Consider the following 16,822-nt stretch of genomic DNA (forward strand, 5'->3'; position numbering starts at 1 on the left):
GAGACTATGGCCCCTAGCTGCCTTTCAGACCTGGAATTGAACCCACACCTGTGGTTTCCAGCCAAACAATATACAGGCATATGAGTTGAACATTTACCTCAAGTAGATACACTCTCTGGAGAGAAAAATCATGGGAGAAAGAAGGGCTGCTTATGCACAAGGAGACAGCTCAGGGGGCAAGAGTGTATGGAGGGATGGACACTGGGAAGAGGTAACTATGGGGAGGAAGTGGGAAGGGAGCTGTTGCATTGTGGTAAACTGTGGTCAATGACACGAGACAGAGTATATGTGAACTGCTGTATGGAAAGTGCATTTGCTCTGTAAATCTTCACACAAATCACAATTAAAAAAAAAAAGCAGTGGTTCTCATTCTGAGGCAGTTTTGCCCTCCTGGGGATATTTGGCAATGCATGGAGACAGTTTTGCTTGTCACAAATTGGCATTGGGGTTGCTATTAACATCTAGTGAGTGGAGGCCAAGAATACTGCTAAACATTTTACAAGGTACAGAGTAGCCCCCAGGTCTGGCTACATAATTTGCAAGTCCCAGTGCAAAATGAAAATAGGGGTCCTTTGTTCAAAAAGCAGGGAAAAAAGTATCATTAAAGGTACTAACATATAAAACTTGTTACCTTTCTTCTTCAGTCTCTCTTGATTTGTCGTGATGTTTCTCATTTGCTACTTAATCATTCTAAGTAAAGAAAAATTAAACTTTAGTGTTCATTTTATATTGTGTAATGTTAGTTTTAACTACAAGTATAAGAACAATGAACTCATGCAGAATCACCACAATTACATTATTTGTGTTTCATTTTTGTTCTTACCTGAACAGTGGGGATGTTGCACAAAATTAACTTTTATTTCACTTCTTGATATTGCTATATTCTACCAATACACTCTCTTCTTGGCTTAATAATGGGTAAGAAAAGACTAACAGGAACTACTATGAGTTACCTTATCTTTCTCCTTTCTTCAATGTAGGGCTGACATACAAAATATAGAATGCACTGTTACATTTGAATTTCAGGTAAACAATACATTTTTTTTTTCAATATTTGGGACATGTTTATACTTAAAATGATTATTTATTTGAATTTCAAGTTTAAATGGCCATCCTATATTTTTATTTGCTAAATCTGGCAACCTTACTTCTATGATATCATTCTCAGTGTAAGGAATTGGTTAGTACAGGAAAGTAACACAGATAACAAAGTATATGTTAGGTTTTCTTGATTGTTTGTATTTCTTAATACACCATTGCCTTCTTTCTGTAATCAAAACAATGGGTGGAACAGAAAACTTCTTATGGCTGTCAGAGAAGCAGACTTAACAAACTTACATTGTTTTTGCTTTGACTCTCACTGAATGTCCATACATCCTGGGTCCACTGGAATTCTGTGCTTATGGGTGTCAGGAACACCATATGTGAATGGGGTAGCAAGGACTGATGGATGTGCGTATTGCATGTATCTGCTCCACTCATGTGCATGCTCCAACGTCCCATTGGTTTTCAGTTGTAAAACACAAGTTTAAAGATCAAATTATTAAGAAGTTCAAGTTAATGACAGCAGAGCATTAAGCCAAGAACATGACCCTTCTGCATGTGGAATTTTGTGCAGTTATATAGATAGGCTGTATGCCCATGAAGCTAGTCCTGTAATTGGCCCAAAATATCAATAGTACTGAGGTTTAGAAACACTGTTCTAAAGGAAATAGAGAGCTGTTGAAGGATTTTAAACAGGAAAGGCTGAGATTGGGGAGGAGAGGCAAAAGCAGATCATACCTGAGAAGGATCTCCCTAGCAGACAATACATACAATTTGGATTCAAGTAGGTACAGTAGAGTTGAATCTTTCTGGGGTTTAATATGCAAAATAAGTGTGGACAAAAAAGTAGCATGTACTCAAATACCCTTAAAATCCCCTAGGAAGGTGCTTGGTGGTGATAGTCATAGCTTCTTGCCATGTATCAGACTCATCTAGCTTGCTTCCAGCTTTGGTGCAGATTGCTCTTTCTTCAGTTGAGGTGGTGGTAGTGGTGGTGTTACGTGCTATGGAGTCGGACCCGAGTCATAGCGACCCCTCCTTAGGTTTCTGAGGCATTATCACTATGGAAGTAGATTGCCCAACCCTCCTTCTGAGGAGTGGCTGGTTCGTTTGAACCACCAGCTTTCTGGTTAGCAGTCAAGTGCCTTAGGCATTACTCTACCAGAGCGCCTTCAATTGAGGTAGCATGTGATATAGTTGATGACTTGTGGTTAGCATCTATATTGTATGAAAAATGTTTAAGTACTGGAATCACACACAGTGTGGTAACATGTTACACCAAGAGAAGCCCACAAGCCCTGAGATTGACTGAAGAAACAGCAGTCTCTTGTCTCTGTCCTAAAGGAGTTCTGGTGATGCAGTGCCTAAGGCATTTGACTGCTAACAAGGACGTTGGTGGTTCAAACCCACCAGTTGTTCTATGGAAGGAAGATGCAGCAAAGATTTACTACCTTGGAAACCCAATGGGGGTTGCTATGAGTTGGAATTGAGTTGGTGGCAGTGGGTTTAGTTTTTTTTTTTTTTTGGTCTCTGTTGCGCTCAATCTAGGATTACTATTCACATAAACCAAAAACCAAAAAACTACATTCACTGCTGTTGAGTTGATTCTGACTCATAATGATGACTCCTTGGGTTTCTGAGGTGGTATCTCTGTGAAAGTAAATTGCCCAGTCTTCCTCCTGAGGAGTGGCTGGTGGGTTTGAACTACTAGCCTTCTGGTTAACAGTCAAATACCTTGGTAACTGCACATACTGGGATAAAATTAGTAGTTTCATTTAAATTGCTAGGAGTTCCTGAAGGATGCAAACAGTTAACACACTTGGCTTTTAACTGAAAGGTTGGTGGCTTGAGTCTACCCAGGAGTCCCTTGGAAGAAAAATCTGGTGATCTCCTTCTGAAAAAATCAGCCATTAAGAACTCTATGGAACACAGTTGTACTGTGACATACATGAGGACCAGGAGGTGGAACTGACTTTATGGTAGATGGTTTTTTAAAAATTGCTGCTCCAATATCTATTTGACTTCTCCCATCATTGTGTAGCAGCTGTGCTGTTTGGGAAATTGACCCCACTCTCAGCTCTAGGGGTAGGTCCTGACTAGTCTAAGACAATCAGGTTAATCTTCCTCCTAGACAAAGAGATTGGTTTAGGTAGGTAATTAGAGAATGGTATTTCTGTGGCCACAGGAAAAGAATGACCTATCATTGAAGCTGGGGACTTTTATTAGTGTTTTGGAACCTGCTTATTTTCTTCTTCTAGTTGTAAGCAAGGATTCCAGTTGTTTTTGGCAGCCATATTGTCACCATGAGGGAGGGACAAAGTCAACATTTCAATGAAGGTGATACTGAGAGAAATGCAGATAAATGGAGCCAAATCGCTGAATGAATCATGCCTGCAGACTCCTCCCCATCAAGCTCTTTACTTTTCAGTTACAATCCTCATTATAGTATTACAGTTTTAAGTAAACTGAAGTTGAGTGGTATTTTCAGAGCATCCTGCTTGACAGAGAATGACTCCACTGCATACCAGTAGGAAGAGTAGGCCATCTTGTAAAGAAACTAAGAGCATGAACTGTTAGAAAGGAAGCAAAAATGGCACTCTTTGGAATTCTCAATTGACTCATATTCATTGTAGCAACTCCTTTTGAAAGTGTGTTATTGCTATTGTATCCATTTGGTCCACCACTCATCTGTCAGTTTGTCATACTGTGCTGACTTGGATGTTGCTCTGGTGCTGGAAGCTATGCCACTGGTATTTCAAATACCAGCAGGGTCATCCTTGCCGGACAGGTTTCAGCAGAGCTTCCAGACTAAGACAGACTGGAAAGAAGTCTGGAGTCATCCACTTCTGAAAAAAATTGGCCACTGAAAACCTTATGAATAGCAGTGAAACACTGTCTGATATATTACTAGAAAACTTTATGCATAGCAGTGAAACATTGCCTGATACACTGCCAGAAGATGAAACCCTTGGGAGAGAGAAAATATGACTAGGGAAGAGTTGCCTCCTGAAAGTAGAGTTGACCTTAATGATATGGATGGAGTAAGGCTTTCTGGATTTCATTTGCTGATGTGGCACAATTCAAAATGAAAAGAAGCAGTTGCAAAGATTCATTAATAATCAAAGCATGGAATGTATGCACTATGAATCTAGGAAAATTGGAAGTTGTCAAAAATGAAATGGAACACATAAAGATTGATATCCTAGGCATTATTGAGCTGAAATGGAGTTATATTGGCCGTTTTGAATTGGGCATATGATCTACTATGCCGGGAATGACAAATTGAAGAGGAATGGTGTTGCATTATTGTCAAAAATGAACATTTCAAGATCTATCCTGAAGTACAGTGCTCAGAGTGATAGGATAATATATATCTATATGCCTACAAGGAAGACCAGTTAGTGCTACTGTTATTTAAATTTATACAACAACCACTAAAGTGAAAGATGAAGAAATCGAAGATTTTTATCAACTTTTGCAGTCTGAAATTGACCATTCAATCAAAATGTATTAATAATTGCTAGTGATTAGAAAGGAGCTCTGGTAGCATAGTGGCTAAAGCACTTGACTGCTAACCAGAAGGCTGGCGGTTCAAACCCACCAGCCACTCCTCAGAAGGAAGGTTGGGCAATCCTACTTCCGTAGTGATACTGCCTCGGAAACCCAAGGAGGGGTCACTATGAGTCGGGGCTGACTCGGTGGCACATAACAACAACAACAACAACAGTGATTAGAATGCAAAAGTTGGAAACAAACAAAATGTGTGTGAACTGTCGTGTGGAAAAAGAATTGGTAAATGGAAAATATGGCCTTAGTGATAGAAATAACTTTGGAGATCACATGATAAAATTTTGTAAGACCAACAACTTATCCATTGCAAATAGTTGTTTTCAACAATATAAACAGGGATAATACACATGGATCTAGCCAGATGGAATATATAGGAATCAAATTGACTACATCAATGGAAAGAGGCAGTAGATAAGCTCAATATCATCAGTCAGAATAGGGCTAGGAGCTGACTATGGGACAGACTATCAACTGTTTATATGGAAGTTGAAGTTGAAGAAAATTAAAACAAGTCCATAGGAGCCAAAATGTGACCTTGATTATATCCCACCTGAATTTAGAGACCATCTGAAAAATCGACTGGATGCATTGAACACCAATGACTGATTAGCAGACAAATTGTGGTGATTGAAAAGACAGGAAAGGAAGAAAGACCAAAATGGATGTTAGAAGAGATTCTGAAACTTTCTCTTTGATAGAGAGTAGCTAAAGTGAGTGGGAGAAATGATGAAATAAAAGAGCTGAATAAAAGATTTCAAAGGCTTTATCTTCAAAGAGAAGATAAAGTATTACAATGAAGTGTACAAACACTTGGAATTAGAAAACCAAAAGGAAAGAACATGCTTGGCATTTCTCAAACTCAAAGAGCTGAAGAAAATATTCAAGCCTTGAGTTGCAATGCTTGTGGCCTGTCATATTGCTTGATAATCTTGGGACTGTGGCATTTTACTTGTCAACCTTGGGTTTGTCAGCCTCAGTAGCCAGCAGCTGCTTGAATTAAGAGATGCCTCCAGCTCCAGTAGGCCGACAGTAAGAGGCACAGCTGAAGCCCAAGGTCAAGGCATTGTCACCCAGGCCCTACTGCTGGCACTTTGGATTCAGACTTCTAGCTTCCTAAACTGTAAGAGAATAAATCACTGTTTGTTTAAAGCCACCCATTTGTGGTATTTCCTGTTAGAGTGGCACTAGAGAACCAAAACAGCATATAAGGTGTACATTTACCCCAGGTAGGTATACTCCTTAGAACAATCAACCATGGGAGACCCGAAGGGCAGTATTTGCATAGGGAGATAGCTGAGAGGGCAGGAATGCATAGGAAAGAAGGAGACAAGGAAAATGTAACCACAGGAGGAAGTAGGGAGGAAGTTTTACATTATGGAGATTGAGATCAATGTCATGAAACAAAATGTGTATGAACTGTTGTGCAGAAAGGGAATTTTCTCTGTAAACTTTCACTCAAATCACAATAATAATAATAAAAACTATTTTAAAAAAGAACTGAAAAAAAAAGATGATGAAGGAATATACAGAGTCACTGCAGCAAAAAGAATTGGTCGACATTCAACCACTTCAGGAGGTAGCATATGATCAAGAATCAAGGGTATTAAAGGAAGAAGTCCAAGCTGAAGGAATTGGTTAAAAACAAGGCTCTGAGACTTGAAAGGATACCCACTGAGATGTTTCAACAAATGGATGCAGCATTGGAGGTGCTCACTCATTTATGCCAAGAAATTTGGAAGACAGCTACATATCCAACCGACAGGAAGAGATCCATATTTATGCCTTTTTCCAAAGAAAGGTTTTCCATTAGGATGTGGAAATTATTGAGCAATATCATTAATATCACATGCGAATAAAATATTGGTGAAGATAATTCAAAAACAGTTGCAGCAGTATATTAACAGGGAGCTTCCAGAAATTCAAGCTGGATTCAGAAGAGGATGTGGAACAAGGGATATCATTGCTGATGTCAGATAGATCTTGCCTGAAAGCAAAGAACATGAGAAAGATGTTTACTTGTGTTTTATTGACTATGCAAAGACATTTGACTGTGTGGATCATAGCAAATTATGGAAAACATTGTGAAGAATGGGAATTCCAGAACACTTAATTGTGCTTGTGAGGAACCTCTACATAGACCAAGAGGCAGTCATTGGACAGAAGAAGGGGATACTATGTAGTTTAAAATCAGGAAAGGTGTATGTCAGGGTAGTATCTTTTCACCACATTTATCCAATCTGTATGTTGAGCAAATCTGAGAAGCTGGACTATGTGAAGAAGAATATGGCATCAGGATTGGAGGAAGACTCATTAACAACCTGCGATATGCAGATGATACAATTTGCTTGCTGAAAGTGAAGAGGTCTTGAAGCGCACTGATGAAGATCAAAGACTGTAGCTTTCAGTATGGATTGAGTCTCAACATGAAGTAAACAAAAATCCTTGCAACTGGACCAGTAAGTAACATCAGGAAAACTGGAGAAAAGATTGAAATTGTCTAAGATTTAATTTTACTTGGATCCAAATTAATCCCCATGGAAGCAGTAGTCAAATAAAATTGCACTGGGCAAATCTACTGCAAAAGACCTCTTTAAAGTGTTAAAGAGCGAAGATGTCACTTATCCATGGTATTTTCAGTAGCCTCATATGCATATGAAAAGTGGACAAAGTATAAAGACTACAGAAAAATGGACTCATTTGAATTGTGGAGTTGGTGAAGAATACTGAAAATACCATACACTACCAGAAGAACAGGAGCACTGGTGGCGTAGTGCCTAAGGCACTTGACTGCTAATCAGAAGGCTGGCAGTTCAAAACCACCAGTGACTCCTCAGAAGGAATATTGGGCAATCTATTTCTGTAGAGATACTGCCTTGGAAACCCAAGGAGAGGTTGCTATTAGTCGGAAGCAACTTAGGGGAGTGAGGGTTTGAGACCAGAAGAACACACAAATCTGTCTTGGAAGAAGTACATCCTGAATGCTCTTTAAAAGTGAGAATGGCCAGACTTTTCTCACGTACTTTGATCATGTTGTCAGAACGCACAGTCCCTGGAGAAAGATATTATGCTCGGTAAAGGGTCAGTGAAAAAGGGGAAGACCCTCAATGAGATGGACTGACACAATGGCTGCAGTGATGAGATCCAGCATAGCAAAATTGTGGGTATGGTGCATTAACGGGCAGTGTACATAGGATTGCTGTGAGTCAGAACCAACTGAATGGCACTGTGGTGGTTAAGTGTCTGTGTCAATTTGGCTAGGCCTGACTGAGTGGCTAGGCAGCTGGATGTAGTATTCCCCATGATGAGACTGGTAATCAACTCCATGGTGGAATCTACTGGGAGCAGCTGAGTGGTTGCCTTTGGGTATGTGGTCTGCTTCTCGTATATAAGAAACAGCTTTGGGAATGGTCTCTAGCTTATAGCATGCTTGGACCCTGCATGTGGCTGTGTTATTGTTCAGCAGCCTGCCATGCTCTGCCGACCATGGGACTCTCAGTGGACTTGCATTAATGGCCTGCTGTGTGGTTTGGTAATATTGGGACTGTGCCAATTTATTTGTTGACTGTGGGCTTGTTAGCCTCAGCAGCCAATAGCTGCCTGAGTGAAGAGAAGCCTCTAGCTTCAGTGGGCTGGAAGCTGGAGGCAGAGCTGAAGCCCAAGGCTGAGGGACTTTCAACCAGGCCCTAGAGGATGGCACTTTGAACTTGGACTTATAGCCTCCAAATTGTAAGAAAATAAACTCCTGTTTGTTAAGGGCATCCCATTTGTGGTATATTCTTGTCAGAGCGGCACTAGGTAACCAGAACAGGCACCTAACAACAACAACAACATCCATTTGGTAGGAGATACGATTTACCCACAAGCTTATGCCAAATTGAAGTGATAGAACAGTGACTCTACCACTTGTGCAAATGACTTCTGGAGAGTACACTATTCATGGGTCCTACAGAGAAGTAAAGGTGATGGGGCTTAGAATGCATTTGAATGGGAAATTTGTTCATAGTGCTTGCTCTGTATCCAGTCTTAATTTGAATAGTCAAAACTCTTCCATCTTCTTTGTTGAGCCCTTTTCTCTCAGAATTTCCATTTTGTTCTTTGCTAGTTAATGGCCAATTCCCATGTGGTAGGCAGAGATCTAAAATGACCACTCAAGATTTCCCACCGTACTCCCTGGGATAGTCAATATGATGAGATAATTTGCCCATGACAATATGTTACAAAGCAAAAGAGATTTTTGAAGTTGTAATTAGTTGATTTTGAGTTAAGCAAAGAGAGATGATCCAACTGAGCCTAATCTAATCATATGAACCATTTACAAAGGCAGAGAGGTTTCTCGGGTTAGTAGCAAAAGAGGACGTCAGGGAAATTTAAACCACAAGAAGGATTTAAACCTTGCTAACTTTGAGGAACTCTGGTAGCATAGTGCCTAAGGCACTTGACTGCTAACCAGAAGTGCTGGCGGTTCAAACCCACCTGCCACTTCTCGGAAGGAAGGTTGGGCAATCTACTTCCATAGTGATACTGCCTTGGAAACCCAAGGAGGGGTCCGACTCGATGGCACATAACAACAACAACAACTTTGAAGAGATACAGGGTCCCCTACAAGGTCTGGACAGAACAGCAGCCTCTAGGAGTTGGACTGACTCCCAGATGATAGCTAGCAAGGACTTCAGCCCTATAGCTGAAAGAAAGTTAATTCAACTAGCAACCTTAAATGACCTTGAAGGTGGATTCTTCTCCAAAACCTCCAGATAAGAGCTCAGCCAGGCTTACACATTGATTTCAGCCTTGTGAGACCAGAAATGGAGAACCCAGTGGAGCCAGCCTGGATTTCTCAACTCTTAGATAATAATAAGGAGCTCTGGTGGTAGAGTGCCTAAGGCATTTGACTGCTAACCAGAAGGTTGGCAGTTCAAACCCACCAGCCACTCTGTGGAAAGAAGGCAGAGTAACCTATTTCTGTAAATAATTACTGCCTCGGAAACCCAAGAAGGGGTCGCTATTAGTTGGGTCTGACTTGACAATAACAATAACAACAACAACAGTTGAAGAGGGAGCTATTTTGGGTTAAGGGGTTTATCTACCCATAAAGCTGGGACTGATGTTATGGGAGAGTATGCATCTCATATATGCACATGAAAAGAGTAAGACTCTCTTCAAAATATTTGGCTTGGTTTCTTGCAATTGTCGACATTTTTAAGATCATCTTTGTATGTTTACAAGCCCTGGAAACTTACCTGCTTGCAATGAAATATGTAAGAAAAGTCATAAATTGTGGAAGGTAATTACAAACAGATACATGTAACCTTGATACATAAAGGGGTCTAATATACTGACCTGGGGAAAGAGGCCAATGAAATATTTGTCATGAGCAACCACTGACCCTCTCAGAGGTCAAACACTGCATTAGAAAATGAGTAATTTAAATATCCATAAAGTACATATTTTCAATTAATGTATTTTAGATTTGTACAAAAGTAGATTTTTATGTAAGGGGAGAGATAAATATATTTTTATTATAGAAATTACAGTAACAAATTCTCCCTGTGAGTGTTTGCATTTCTGAGGCTATAGGCAGAGTGCATGAGCATTGCAAAGGGGAGTTTTGAGCCCTCTTCTTCTTTTAATTGTGATTTGGATGATAATTCACGGAGCAAATTCACTTTCCATACAGCAGTTCACATACACCTTGTCTCATGACATTGACCACAATTCACCACAATGCAATAGCTCCCCTCCCACTTCCTCCTGACAGTCACCTCTTCCCTGTGTCCATCCTCCATGCACCCCTGCCCCTGACCTGTCTCCTTGTCCATAAACAGCCCTTCTTTCTCCCATGATTGTTCTCTCCAAGGAGTGTATTTACCTCAAGTAAATGTTCAACTCCTATGCCTATCTTTTGCTTGCCTGGAAGCCACAGGTGTGGGTTTAATTCCAGACATGAAGGGCAGCTAGGGGCCATAGTCTCAGTGGTTCCACCAGTTGAGCCTTCTTCTTGCCAAGCACTGCTCTGAAAGCAAATGTGTGTGTCGGTTACATGTTGAGCCCCTAACAACATGTGCAAAATATCAGAGCCTCAAGAAGCTGGAAAAGATAGCTTTTGATCTGACACACTCTGATCAGGATTAGATCTGCTCATAAATACATCAATGACCAATTATTTGTATCTTTATTTGCTTCTTGTAAATTTCCCCTTTTTAATGTTTGGAGTATTAACTTACGAGGTAGCATGTGCAGCGTGTTCAAAAGTCTTATTTTTTTGTGTGTTGAATCCGTGAATCAGCAAAGCTAGAACAGTTGACCATGGTAAGAAATGAGATGGTATTTTTCTAGATATTAAGATTGTGGAGGGTAAGAATATCTAAAAATTCATTCATTCACTCATCAAAGAGAGAGAGACTCTCTGCACACCATCAACCCAGTGCACCACAACCTATCATTCATTGTCTTGGAGGCTAGCATGATTCATGGTAGCCTCTAGATTGTTATTGCTCATGCCACACCGTGAGTTCATTTTCCTGGCAAATCTATCTCTTCAGAACCCTCCCTGCTTCTTACCTTTATACAGATTCTGAGTGTACAACTGTTACTTCTTTTTATTTCCCAATTATTGACTTCAGAGGCAGAATTTCAATCCACACCAACTATTTGGAGATTATCAGACCAAAGTTTTATATTCTCTGAATAAGTGTCGCATAGAAAGACAGCTATGATTGATGGGCAAAGACTCAGACTCTGCTTTCCTGTCAGAAGCTGTTAGGCAATTATAACAGATGGGAGGGGCTCCATGAAAACTGGAAAGAGTTTTTCTGACATTGTGACCTCTGATACTCATTTTAATATTGCGTGTGCCCCCTACCCCAAGTCCTAATGAATCCGTATGGATTAAAAGAAATTCGGCAGGTAAAAAAAACTTCATGTAACTCTCTTCTGGCTCTCTTTCTGTCCTTTCCTCCTTCCTCTAGGAATCAGGTTTGCAGAACAGCCTTCAGGTCTCTCCTTCTATTACCCCAAGTTATAGGGACCACAAAGAGGAGGAAATGGGAATGGAATTGATGAAAGTCTCTTCCAGTATACCATGCTCATGGATAGGAAGATTTAACATTGTGAAAAAGTTAATACTACCTAAACTGACAGATTTAATGTAATTTCAATCCAGATTCTATCATCATTTTTTAAAGAGATGGGAAAAGTAATCACCAACTTTATATGGAAAGGAAAGAGATGCCAGATAAGTAAAACACTACTAAAGAAGAAAAACAAAGTAGGAGGCCTCACAACTTCCTATCTCAAAACCTACTATGCAACTAAGATAGTCAAAACAGCCTGGTATTGGTACAATGACAGACACATAGACCAATGGAACAGAATTGAGAACTCAGAGGTAAATCCACCTATCTTAAGACACCTGATCTTTGACAAAGGGCTGAAACACATTAAATGGGGGAAAGATAGTCTCTTTAACAAATGGTAAAAATAAAACTGGATGTTCATTTGCACAAAAATAAAACAAGACCCATATCTTTTACCATATACAAAACTAACATAAGATGGAAGAAAGACCTAAATGTAAAACCTAAAACTATAGAGATCATCAGAAAAACAATAGAGGCAAACTGAGGGGCTTTCATACATGGTGTAAATACACTATCAGACGTGACTAAAAATGCACAATCAGCAGAAGACAAACTAGATGGCTGGGACCTCCTGAAAATTAAACATTTATACACATCAAAAGACTTGACCAAAAGAGTAAAAAGAGAACCTACAGACTGGGGAAAAAAAATTTTGGCAATGACATATTAGACAAGGGACTAATCTCTCAAATCTATAGAAAACTTCAACACCTCAACAGCAAAAAGACAAGTAATCCAATTGAATAATGGACAGAGGACACGAACAGACATTTCACTAAAAACATTCAAGCAGCCAACAAACACATGAAAAAATGCTCACCACCATTAGCCATTCCAAACCAAACCTAACCCACTGCCATCCAGTCAATTCTGACTCCTGTTGTTGTTGTTAGGTGCCATTGAGTCATCTCCAAATCAGAGCAACCTTATGTATAACAGAATGAAACACTGCCCAGTCGTGTGCCATCCTCATGATCCTTGCTATACCTTAGCCCATTATTGCAGCATTATGTCAATCTATCTCATTGAGGACCTTCCCCTTTTTCGTTGAGCCTCTACTTTACCAGGTAATGGTCCCTGCAGGGAATGGTCCCTTCCAACAACATGACCAAAGTAGGTGAGACGAAGTCTGGCTATTCTCGCTTCCAAGGAGCATTCATCCAGGACACTTCATCCAGGACAGATTTGTTAGTTCTTTTAGCATGGTACTTGCAGCATTCTTCACCAACACCACAACTCAAAAGTATCCACTCTTCTTCGGACTTCCTTATTCATTGCCCAGCTCTCACATGCATAAGAGGTGATTGAAAACAACATGGCTTGGCTTAGGTTCATCTTAGTCTTCACACAGACATCTTTACTTTTCAGCACTTGAAATAAGTCTTTTGCAGCAGGTTTGCACAATGCAATACATTGCCTGATGTCTTGACTGCTGCTTCCATTGGTGTTGATTGTAGAACCAAGTAATATGAAGTCTTCCACAACTTCAATCTTTTCTCCATTTATCATGATGCTGCTTATTGGTCCAATTGTGTCATCTGCATATTGCAGGTTGTTAATGATTCTTCCTCCAAACCTGATGCCACATTCTTCTTCATATAATCCAGCTTCTCAGATTATTTGCTTAGCATACAAATTGAGTAAGTATGGTGAAAAGATACCACCCTGACACACTCCCTTCTTGATATTAAACCATTCAATTTTCCCTTGTTCTGTTTGAATGAGAGCCTCCTGGTCTATGTACAGGTTCCTCATGAGCACAATTAAGTGTTCTGGAATTCCCATTCTTCTTAATGTTATCCATAAATTGTTATAACCCATACAATTGAATGCTTTTGTATAGTCAATAAAACATAAGTAAACATCTTTCTGGTATTCTTTGCTTTCAGCCAATATCCATTTAACTTCAGGAATGATATCCCTTGTTTCATGTCCTCTTCTGAATCCAGCTTGCATTTCTGGAAGTTCTCTGTCAATATATTGCTGCAACCATCTTTGAATTATCTTCAGCAAGATTTTACTTGCATGTGATATTAATTATATTGTTCAGTAATTTCCATACTCTGTGTAATCACCTTTCTTTGGAATGGGTACAAATATGGATCTTTTCCAGTCATTTGGCCAGGTAGATGTCTTCTAAATTTCTTGGCATAGCCCAGTGAGAGCCTCCACCATGGCATCCATTTGTTGAAACATCTCAGTGGGTATTTCATCAGTTCCTGAAGACTTGTTCCTCAACAATATCTTCAGTGGAGTCTTGACTTCTTCCTTTGATACCATTGGTTCTTGATCATAAGCCACCTCCTGAAATGTATGAACATTGACCAACTCTTTTTGACACAGTGATTCTGTGTATTCCTTCCATCTTGTTTTGGTGTTTCCTGCATCATTCAATATTTTGCCCATAGAATCTTTCAATATTGCAACTTGAGGCTTAATTTTTTTCTTCAGTTCTTTCAGCTTAAGAAATGCCAAGTGTGTTTTTCTTTTTTGGTTTTCTAATTCCAGGTCTTTGAGTATTTCATTATAATAATTGACTTCATCTTCTCGAGCTGCTCTTTGAAATTTCTTGTTCAGATCTTTTATCTTGTCATTTCTTCCATTTGCTTTAGCTACTCTCCATTCAAAGGCAAGTTTCAAAGTCTCTTCTGAGATCTACTTTGGTCTTTTCTTCCTTATCTGTCTTTTAAATTACTTCTTGCTTTCTTCATGGATGATGTTCTTGATGTCATCCCACAATTCCTCTGGTTTTCAGTCATTGGTGTTCAATGCATCAAATCCATTCTTTAAGATGGTCTCTAAATTCAGGAGGGATATAATCAAGGTTGTATTTTGCCTCTCGGCATTTATTTTAATTGTCTTCAACTTCATCTTGAACTTCCATATGAGCAGTTGATGTTCTGTTCCACAATCAACTCCCGGCCTTGTTTTGGCTGAAGATATTAAGCTTCTCCATTGTTTCTTGCCACAGATGTGGTCAATCTGTTTCATGTGTACTCCATCTGGTGAAGTCCACTTGTATAGCCATCTTTTGTGTTGTTGAAAAAAGGTATTTGCAGTGAATAAGTCATTGGTCTTGCAAAAATCTGTCATGTGATTTCCAGCATTATTTCTATTGCCAAGGCCATATTTTTCCAACTACCAGTGATTCTTCTTTGTTTTCAACTTTTTCATTCCAGTCATCAGTGAAAACCAACACATCTTGATTGCATCTATTTGATGAATTTCAGACCACAGAAGTTGGTAAAAAATCTTCAATTTCCTCATCTTTGGCTTTGGTGGTTGGTGTGTATATTTGAATAATAGTAGTATTAACTGGTCTTCCTCGCAGGCATGTGGATATTATCCTATCACTGACAGCATTGTATTTCAGGACAGATCTGGAAACATTCTTTGTGATGATGATTGCCATACCATTGCTCTTCAATTTGTCATTCCTGGCACAGTAGATCATATGGTTTTCTGATTCAAAATGGCCAAAACCAGTCCATTTCAGATCACTAATGTCTCAGATAGGAGCTCTGGTAGCATAGTGGCTAACGCACTTGACTGTTAACCAGAAGGCTGGCGGTTCAAACCCACCAGCCACTTCTCAGAAGGAAGGTTGGGCAATCCTACTTCTGTAGTGATACTGCCTCAGAAACCCAAGGAGGGGTCACTATGAGTCAGGGCTGACTCGATGGCACATAACAACAACAACAACAACGTCTCAGATATCGATCTTTATGCATTCCATTTCATTTTCGACAACTTCCAGTTTTCCTAGATTCATACTTCATACATTCTGTAATCCAATTATTAATGGATGTTTGTACTGTTTCTTCTCATTTTGAGTGGTGCCACATCGCAAATGGGAGGTCCCAAAAGTTCTCCATCCATATCATTAAAGTTGCCTCCACTTTGAGGAGGCAGCTCTTCCCCAGTACATATTTTGTGTGCCTTCTGACCTGAGGGGCTCATCTTCTGGCACTATATCGGACAATGTTTCCAGGCTATTCATAAAGTTTTCCAGTAATATATCAGACAGTGTTTCACTGCTATTCATGAGGTTTTCATTGACCAATTCTTTGAGAAGTGGATGGTGTCTTCTTTCTTCCAACTCTGTCCTACTCTGTAAGCTCCACCGAAACCTGTCCACCATGGGTGACCCTGCCGGCATTTGCAACACTGGTGGTGTAGCCTCCAGCCTCATAGCAACATGTAAGCCACCATAGGACAACAAACTGACAGATAAGTTCATCTCTCTTAGCTGTTCCAAACCATTCCACTCACTCTCTGGCCTCCCTTAAAGCCTTTCCAAACACCCTGTTCCCCTCCCTGGCCTCCCTTAAAGCCACTTCTAAAAGCCCCTGGTGCCCCTTCTGGCTGACTCCTAGGGACCCTATAGAACAGAGTGAAACTGCACCACCAGATTTCTAAGGTTGTAAATCTTTATGGAGGCAGACTGCCTCATCTTTCTCCCAGAGTGACTAGCAGGTTTGAATGGCCAACCTTTTGGTTAGCAGCACAGTAGTTTAACCACAGTACTGCCAGAGCCATTAGAGAGATGCAAATCAAAACAATAATGAGATATCATCTCATCCCAGTATTGATAGCAAAGTTCAAAATAACCAGAGAACAACAAATGCTGGCAAGAGTATGGAGAGACTGACACCCTCATACACTGTTGGGGGACTGTAAAATGGTGAATAACTGTGGAAAGTGTTATGGTGTATCCTTAAAAAGTTGGAAAGAGAAGTACCATGTGATCCAGCAATCCCACTACTATGTATATATCCTGGAGGAATAAGAGCCATGACATGAAAAGATAATGTTCATTGTAGCATTATTCACAGTAACAAAAATATGGAAATAACCTAAGTGTCCAGTGATGATGGATGAATTCCTAAACAAACTAAGGTACATACATACACACAATCAATTAGTACTCAATGTTAAAGAATAACAATGAATCTGAGAAGCACCTCATAACATGGATGAGCCTGGAGTACATTTTCCTGAGTGAAATTAGTCGATCACAAAAGGACAAATACTGTAGGAGACCACTGCTATAAAAATTCAAGAAAAGGAGG

Source organism: Orycteropus afer, unplaced genomic scaffold, assembly GCF_000298275.1.
Source record: "Orycteropus afer afer isolate SDZICR_OR568_19922 unplaced genomic scaffold, OryAfe1.0 scaffold00017, whole genome shotgun sequence".
Classification (NCBI taxonomy): Eukaryota; Metazoa; Chordata; class Mammalia; order Tubulidentata; family Orycteropodidae; genus Orycteropus; species Orycteropus afer.